This window comes from Varroa destructor, unplaced genomic scaffold (genome assembly GCF_002443255.2).
Source record: "Varroa destructor unplaced genomic scaffold, Vdes_3.0 BEIS01000007.1, whole genome shotgun sequence".
Classification (NCBI taxonomy): domain Eukaryota; kingdom Metazoa; phylum Arthropoda; class Arachnida; order Mesostigmata; family Varroidae; genus Varroa; species Varroa destructor.
Window position 1 is genome coordinate 13129587 of NW_019211460.1, and position 8933 is coordinate 13138519.

General features: G+C 43.4%; 1 protein-coding gene across 1 annotated transcript in view; it reads right to left on the reverse strand.

The window, feature by feature from the left end:
• The window catches only part of LOC111254118 (plexin-B-like), a 33954-nt gene extending 25277 nt beyond the window's left edge, over window positions 1–8677 (reverse strand). The window contains exons 1-2 of the mRNA XM_022814644.2: window positions 8104–8677; window positions 7879–7931 (exon numbers count right to left, since the gene is read on the reverse strand). The gene's annotated coding sequence lies outside the window, so the exon portion shown is untranslated. The remainder of the gene's footprint in view (window positions 1–7878; window positions 7932–8103) is intronic.
• Between the last annotated feature and the right edge of the window lie 256 nt (window positions 8678–8933).

The window sequence follows — 8933 nt, forward strand, 5'->3', positions numbered from 1 at the left end:
TATATATTCTTAGTAACGTGCGTAACAATCGCATACATAGAATCGACTTGCCCATATTCTAGAGCGTGGTTAAGCGCGAAAGTAAGAAAAATGTGTCTTCTTTTATAGATTCTTCTATAAGTCGCAGATTTTATATTGAAACCATGTTTCTACTTCTGACATGGGTCTTTTCGGCATGACTTATACACTGTATAATATATACCCTTTGTTGTTATGTCCCCTTTTAAAAAAAAACTGTCGTAATTTAACATACTTCTTTTCTATCTACCACATCTGTGGATGTATATTGTTATAAAACGTTACAATGTAAACAATTGTACTATGAAAGCATATTTTGATTTCTATAAACAAAGACGTATGTTATTAATGAATGTTCTTTTATTATAACGTGCCAAAACACTGATGTAATACTATTGAATTCGTCTGTAATTTTAAACATTGCGTCCTCCACTCCGACCAAAAAGACAGTTTTATTAACAACCGAAGGAAGCAAATGAATCGTTACCTCCGGCAGACTTCACTGTTTCCGTTACTCTCACAGGTTCTGTACCTGTTTCTTCCGGCGTAGCACAATCGGCGTACTCGCCGCCGTACAACTAACATTTCTCTATAAACGTCTTCTACAGCGCCTACCTCAATGGAATTCCAATAGAAAGTGAAAAGTTTTATCCAGGCGACGAAGTGCTGCTTGCGACTCTTCACGTCACCGGCCATCGATGTTCGGATTCGTTGTGGTGAATCGCTGAGATAATCAACACGCTCGAGACCGATATAGTGCAGCCAGACCTTTCGTGGGTACGCATCAGGCCACTGCACAGTTATTGCGATGGCTCAGCTTTCTAGGCAACGCAACTTAACTCAGGCCAAGTCAAGGCATGACCGGAAGATGAGAAAGGGAGGGTTCTGCAAGTAACCTCCATCGCAGCTGTTTCGCTGCTTTCCAGCTATCACGTATTTGAAAATTCCACATTCCGCTGAGCAAGTCGAATTCCACGTGGGGAAGAATCAGGGGCCTGTTGCAGCCTTCAAAGACCCACATGCTGTGGGCCACACGTAACGCAAAGACGAAGAAGACATCGACGTCAATGCCCCCCAACATCCAATAAAAACTACTAGCACGGATGACTCATAGGCCATGCATAGAGATTGTGCGACCCCAAGCGATACAGGGCGTATCTCGGCTATGCATCTACGACGTCGTACCGACAGCGAGAATTGTAGGTCATCTCTGTGTGCCAGTCTCCTACATTCACTTGGCGCTGGTATAACACTTCTGATGGCGCAACCCTGAATGACTACATTGCAAATCTCTCGTTTACGCTCAGGCGATAGGGGCAACAGATACTAATAGGGATATGGCTAGAGTGGCTGCCGCCGCCGCCGCCGCCGCCGCCGCCGCCGATGTAACAGCTCGTTCTGAGCTTCTGTTCGGGCAGAAGCGCGCGGGAAGTGTGCGCGACCCAGCTAGCTCACGTGCTCGAGAACACGTTATAGTAGGCTGGGAACCAGGGCAATAAGCGCGTGTAGTCTAGTCGACATCTCTGGTGCTTCTACGCTTCAACTATATAGCGAGTTGTATAGTGAACGCCTGGACGCGTGTGCTGCGAAGCGTATGCATGCCAGCTAGAAACATGCCGGCGGATGTATGCTACAATCGAATGTAAAGCTCAAATCTGGTTCCAGCTTGAACTAAATTCGCCCTGCCACGATGACCCTCTTTCTATCTGAGGCTGATATTCAGGCGTGAATGATGATGGCTTAGTCTGTCGTAGTGATATCGTCAGTGTGACATATGAAAACGATGGATGACGAACTGCACCGATAATAGGGGAGATAATCTAGGGATTTTGTTCGAACGTCTGCTTTGAGAGTATACGCACGTTCTCGTATACATGCAACTAGTGTGCACAAATTAAATTAAATTTGGTTGACGAATATAAACTTTTACAGCTATTGCCATTATTTCGTAGGCACAGTGTAAGCCGATAAGATTACGGTGAGCATGCTTTTACTTTGAAACATGTCATTTACAGGTACATAGTTTTGTGTGTATTATATAGAACGAATAGGCCACTATCATACATTGCAATTGTTATAATTATTACCTAATCCTTTGGCCTGATTTAGACAATCTGAATAGCATTTTAGAAGAACCTCATATCATAAAGTTCGTCTAACCTGCACTGGCCATTTGAACACGTTCACCTCAAAAAAGCAGAGGAAATCAGATGGTGTATGTACAGGCTAAAAAATATATTCTGTAATGAAAATCGAAATGTGTTTTTTTTTTTCATCTTCATAGTTCGGTTGAATCGAAACGACGTGGGAATGCACACGTATGACTTCGTGGTCTGATGTAGTGTAGGGGGGTGCTTTAACATTAACCAGAATGTATGCGAGATATATGCAACTGCTTGATTTCGTTCGACCCCTTTTTGCAGACGACTACGAATATTGCTTCGAACGGCATTTGAGATACCTTTAGTGCTTGTACATGGTATATATGATTCGTCTATGCAGAAATATAGAGACGCAACCCACTCTGCCAAAGCGATATCTCTGGTACTCAGTTCAATCATTAAACGGAAGAATAGCTTATTGCATCAACATTTTCGCATATTCATTATGGCGGAAGTTCATCGATTGTAACTAAGTAGAGAACTAATTAATCAGAAAGTATAGTAGTTTAGATGATACCTCTATGTTACCTGTACGATGCTGTATCGTATTTTTCTAATATAACGACAAACTGGCATGACTGTGCATTAGCAAATATGTAGAATATATGCCTAGACGCAGTGGCAGTCACAACACAGAGAAAAGAGACATTTACACATATCTGCTCGTTTTTGTCCGGCGGAATAAACGGCATCATTTACAGGTATATGCATGGGAAAGAATATACAAGCCATCACTTTTCGTGTTATCAACGCTCCCTTGTTTTCATTCGATCGCTCGTCACCTGCTCGGGCTCGCGCATCCTCACGGCCAGATGGCGACAAAACTGTGCCAAATCAAGCGATGCTGTGAAAATAAAACGAGAAAAACGTCGCAAAAGGGTAGAATAATTCAAGGGTTTTTCGATCAGCTGCTACCGCAGCCATTACAACTCGTTCGTGCAACGCACCCTACTTTTAGCGTCGAGGCGGCCGGGGAAAGCATTACTTAAATGAACGTGTGCAGGGGGGACTGAACAAGAAACGCGTAGAAAAACAGTGAACGTCGCTGTTAACGGCAACCCCTTAACACTGCTGGCATTGGGGCTCGGGTATGCTCAGTCGTCGGCTGAGGAAACGACGAGGCAGCAAGAGACCTAACATACAGAGGGGTCGTAAAGAAGTTAGCGGTAGCAATACATGACGGGTGGAAGATGAATGAAAAGGCAGGGTCGAACGCGGAAGAAGAACTGTTTTGCAGTTCAATTCTACCCCCTCCCACCTGCCGTCCATGCACCGGCCAGTGCTAGCGATGCGCCACACACCGGTGCTCTATTTAGGCTTCAGGCCTGAGAAACGGCCCACCATAGCTTTGACTTGTTTCCACAGTGGTCATGGTTGTTGTGCCGTTGGTCCTAACGGATTGCCGCACTCCGCAAAATTCTAAAGCGTATTACCTATCCGCTCTGTGGATGCCAGGCTGCTCACAACTAGTCTAACAAAATGTCGTGTCATAGAGTTAGAAGCAACGATCTTCTGTCCGGCAACGTCTTAAATATACGTTTGAAGAGTTCGATTTTTTTTATCCCAGTCCGTATTCACCTGCTTGGACGTTACGTGCGAGCGTAGATTAAATGAAAATATCGATGTTAACGATGTAAGATTGAGACACTAGGAAAAAATGGTTTCGGCCGTCAATAAAATACGGAAACGTATAATCCTTAGCGACAACACATCGTAACAACGTACCACATCACTCCTAAATTGCCAATATTTGTCGATCGATACAATCATCAGTTGTGTACTTTAATGTATATTGTGTCAGGCATGTATGATATTGGGTCAAGTTGTTTGTACGTCCCATGACGTACGGTATACTTCATATTCGAGTTAAACTTATCTGATGTTACTATCAGCGAAGAAGTAAACGCGTGGTGCTTTACTACATAAGTGCGACTCGTGCCTTGCAATCTCGAAATAGAACGGACTCGAATAAACGTTTCGATTTAAAATGTAAAATGCAAAAAAAAAACAAAAAAAAAAAATGCGACGAGGCAATTGTAGTCGTAACGAGCACAAACCAGAAACGATTTTCCATTCCATGGTTGATTTCACTCGTTCACGTTACACCCAACCTACGCTAAGTTATGGCACACACCAATAGTTACCCCAATTACAATTCTTTGATCTTTTTTATAATTATTTCATTATTCGCTTTACGTCTAGCCTCATAACATGTAGTCGACGACGATACCGGAACACGACTACAGTGATCTATCTGGCCGATTTCAGTTCTCCGAAAATCCTGTTGTGGAAATTCTCGCTGCAGCTAGCTATCCTATATTCTCCTTATTGAGTCGATCTATTATCGTGCCTCGGTGATCCTGTTGCAGTTAACCCGTCCAAATGATTGGTCACGTTCTCAGTGTAACATGTAGCTCCGTCAGACTGTACGTCAGTGGTCCTGTTAGCCTACTAAGGTATTCTAGTGATCTCCTCACTTTTTCTGTCTTAATGATGTCTTTTACCCACTAATAACGCTGCATCTATCTCAGCTCGCTTTTAAAATAGTCAATCTAAGCCAAAACAAGTTTCGCGAGCAAATCTACCTGTATATATCAAGCTAACGTCAATGTTTCGTGCATATGGTGTCACGCCAAAAGTCTACTAGAACTCATTTGCAACATTATAATTACTTTTGCTCTCCCGTTAGAGCGTTCTTGTATTTTCGGAACCTTCGCTACCTCAGTTAATCCGTCCTCCAACATATACACGGACTTACTCATTAATTATGAACTACCTCCGTAAATTCACTATTTTACACGCTAGTAAAACTAGAAATCCTACGCCCAGTTAGCCGCTCAAGGTGAAAGCAGAAAAAGTCAGCTCAAACCAATCACCACGAGGATCATATGGGTCGAACAAATAAACACACAGTTTTAGCAGCTCGGTAGCGACTAGATAGACAGGTTATTACTTTTAAATACGCCAGCTGTTCCAAACTGTAACAACTGCAAGTTGTGAGCAAATAATAGCTACTTGTTTGCTTTTACCATTGCGTCATCGGGATCCGATCCTATGTAACAATAGTTTTGTATTGAACTAAACATCCACGTTCCCGATGGCCACGCTGACGAAAAATTTATATGGATCAGAAAAAATCCAATCAACTGCTAACAACAACAACAGCAGCAGCAGCTATTGACTATATTGTTCCCTCTTCGAAGAGAACTTCATAGTAGAACAAGCAGCTGCGATGCTAGTCACAACCATACCAACTTCATCAAGTGAACTAGTTATGATATAGCAGTAGAGGTAGTACTATAGGTTTAAGGGCAAACGGAGCAGACGAACGAAGCAAGTCACCAGGGGGGCAATGAGCGAATAGATCCGTGTCATGAGCACCACCCATCCTATTCAACGGAACCAGCTGAGAGCTCCGTCTAAGAGCACGGAGCGTACAGCGACAGCCCAGCTAAGCAGGGCATAGGTGCCGAGGGGTTACCGTTCAGTACGTTTTATAACACAAGAGTACGGAGATGCGCGAGCCGGGTTTTGAACTGAGGGGTCTGTAGGGGTAAAATTGTTTATTACGGGGGACACTGCGGATCGGAGGTAGCCGAGCCGAGTCGGTCGGTCGGTCGGTCGGTCGATCGCAGAGCCGCCGGTGATAATGCTTCGTTTTTGTACCGGAGGTTTTGGCGGTTGACAGCGAATAGCGGTGACGGCGACTGCGGCGAAGGCGATGATGGTGCTGGTGGTTGTATCAGCGGGTGCGATGGAGGCAAGGTGCTCTTCCGTCGTGCTCGAGGGTAATTTACCACACGTGCTAAGTTTGGCAGGCCCGGTCAGCGGTGCCGGGCCTCGTTGGTGTGTGATGCCTCAGCTCGTCAATTCAGTGTGTCGACCATTGGATTCGGTGCGTCCGCAGACGGTGCACGGCAAAATGACTTCTATCAATTGTTTTTACATTCAAGTCAACAACAGGGGCAGCAGGAGAAGCTCGCAAACTCGCCGACTTACGTGCGTATCTTCAGAGATAATACGAAACGACGCCCAAAGACCTATCGGGATTGTCGTATCTGACACAATAGGTTGTATTACAGTGTGACATCCAACGATAATAATTTAGGTAGTCAATTAAAATACGTCTAGTGATATTGGATGGTAATTTGTAGTTACTGGACACTTTTGAAAAATTCAGCGATTCGACACCATACTTTTTTAACAGCTATCGTTAATAGTAGATTCGCTAAGAGTAGCGTTTTTAATTACCCACGAAATTGCTTCAGCATGATTAATTTATTTTAAAAAAAATTGCCTTCGACAGTGCCATGCGTCAGAGTTGCGAAAATCGCCTCTAGTGCTCCAGTATGCCATTGATAGACATTTGTGTCATAGAATATTTATTTATATTTACAAAAAGTAGCTTAGTTTATAAACTACAAAGATTTTTGAATGTATCCAGGTTGGCCAACACTCTACTACTAATTAAGTTTAGGGACTTCTTCAAGTTTTAATAGTTTTTTATCCTGTTATAGCCATAACGGCACAAAGCAATGAAACACCTGCCGGGCTGTTTCAAACAGCAACATATGGCTGCAAGCAACGTTTTTTTATTAGCGAACTTAGCGAACTTTAATTTCACGAATCTCTAGATTAGATCCCTGTTGCTTAGACCTTGTTGATGTTTCGTGGCATCGCTTAGATGCTTTCGAAGATTCGAAAGAATGTACACCCTAGTCCGAGCAGTTAACTTTGAAAAGGTCCAAGTATGCAGATTATGTATACCATAATCTGCGTTGGTCGCAAAACTGGATATACTGAGCAACCTCCAGCTTTAGAGCGCACAAAACCAATAATGGCCACGGCTTGTAAGAGTAAACCCTTGACTGTTGCCAACGTGTTTTACGAGATTGTCTTCTCGCAATGGGCTTCTAACAACAGTACCTGTCGAGCGTAAAAATTACTAAACACTGTTATTTTTACCTGCAGTATTGAGTGAGGTGTTTATGCTTCACTCCAATGTTTTGCTATGTGGCTCATCATCAGATGTGATATACTGTACCGTAGTACATGTGACGATCAGCTAATGCAATATGTAAGCAGGCTATGGCTTGATTGAATCATTTGACACGATCAGATGATATTGAGGGTGAAGTTTTACTATCTAGAGACTATTTTCTAAGAATAATCTGTTACCCGCAGTATACGTTAGCAAAGTTTCGAGTGAAGTTACATATCACTCGAAAGGAAAAGGAGTGAACAGCTTCAATTTCGAATTGGAATAACACCACCATTTGTAAGCACTTTGTGGGAAAACTTTTGACCTTGGGAGGATGAACGTCAGCCGACTTGATACTAGCGGTACGTTGTGCACGACTTTATCACAGAGAAAAATGCCTACCAACGTAGTTGTTTTACAGTAGTTCAGAACAGCTCACTAGCGAGTGGGCACTAGAACACTTAAAGTACAGGTGGTGGCAAGAGTTGCATTTTCCTACTCCTTTAGACAAAAAGGGTTTTTTGACGTAATCCCAACATGTGCTTCGTATACAGGTGCAGGGGCAATGAGATAGGTACTCTCTATTATTGGGTAGACAGGAAAACGTTAAACTTGGCACATCGTTGAAATTATTTTCTACAATGAATTTATTACGGGCAATGCAGGCCTACCAGTTCTCTTGAGTCTCATCAAACCCCTATTATTGTTCAAGCTTACCTGAGACTGTGGATATTACTCTTTATTCCAGCGACTTTGGCGACTTGCTTTTCCTGTTTTTTTCAAAAAGGGAACAACACTCAGCCAATTTGAATTGCGTGTAAGTACGTGTACCTTCGCAGATCACACGAACTAGTGTATTTAGAAATCCTCAAATGCAAACCTTTACTATCCACAACACCACAACGTAAAGTATCTTCGTTTCGTAACGAAAGAGTTTCTCACCATTTAATGAAGTCACTTTCGATTAGTGTTGGCTCAATGTCAATCCCCGCGATTCTCTAGGTTTTTTGCTTAGTTTTCTTCTCTCTAGTAAATATCGCAAATAATCCGGCTAGCTCACTATTATCAATTGCTCTATCAATCCGCAAACGCCATAATCACATTTTTGCTTGTAGACTTTTCTCTTTACACTCACTATACACATATGTTTAATCCTTCCTCAGAGTCTGATCACAGTTAGCACATTTCACATAAATTAGACAGTGACCAATAGCTTTGACGGCTTCTGACACTGTGTACGTACGATCGATCCTATGACCCGTTCGCTACTAATTGAAAATTAATTCCATAACTGTTGGGTTCCTTTCATTCTACTCACGCCACAACAGCATACGACCATGATCATTGGCAGGGCTGATCTGTTGGCCACCAGCGGCTCGAGCAACGCGAGAAATACACTCTGGACCTAACCACACTCAATTTGTTCCTCGATTCCCTAACTTCACAGGGTCGCGCTGCGTGAACCCTCGGCTAGAGCTTAGAACGATGTGAGCAGCTGCAGAGTGACGGCTCGAATGAGTCTGCCTAACCGCTAGAGGGCATGCTGCCTCCATGGCGCTGTCTGGAAACGCACAGTGTCCACTTGGTGGCGTAGCGACCGTGGCGCCTCGTCGTGGCCACCTTGAGCACTAAATGGGCGTGTGATGCGATTGTAGCCTCACTTTTCGGGGTGTCTCTTGACGAGAGCGTTGTAAAGGCAACTCTGTAAGGACTTTGGCCGAGCAAGGAAGTTAGCTAGAACAAGGAACAGAAAGAGACACACGTTTGTTTGT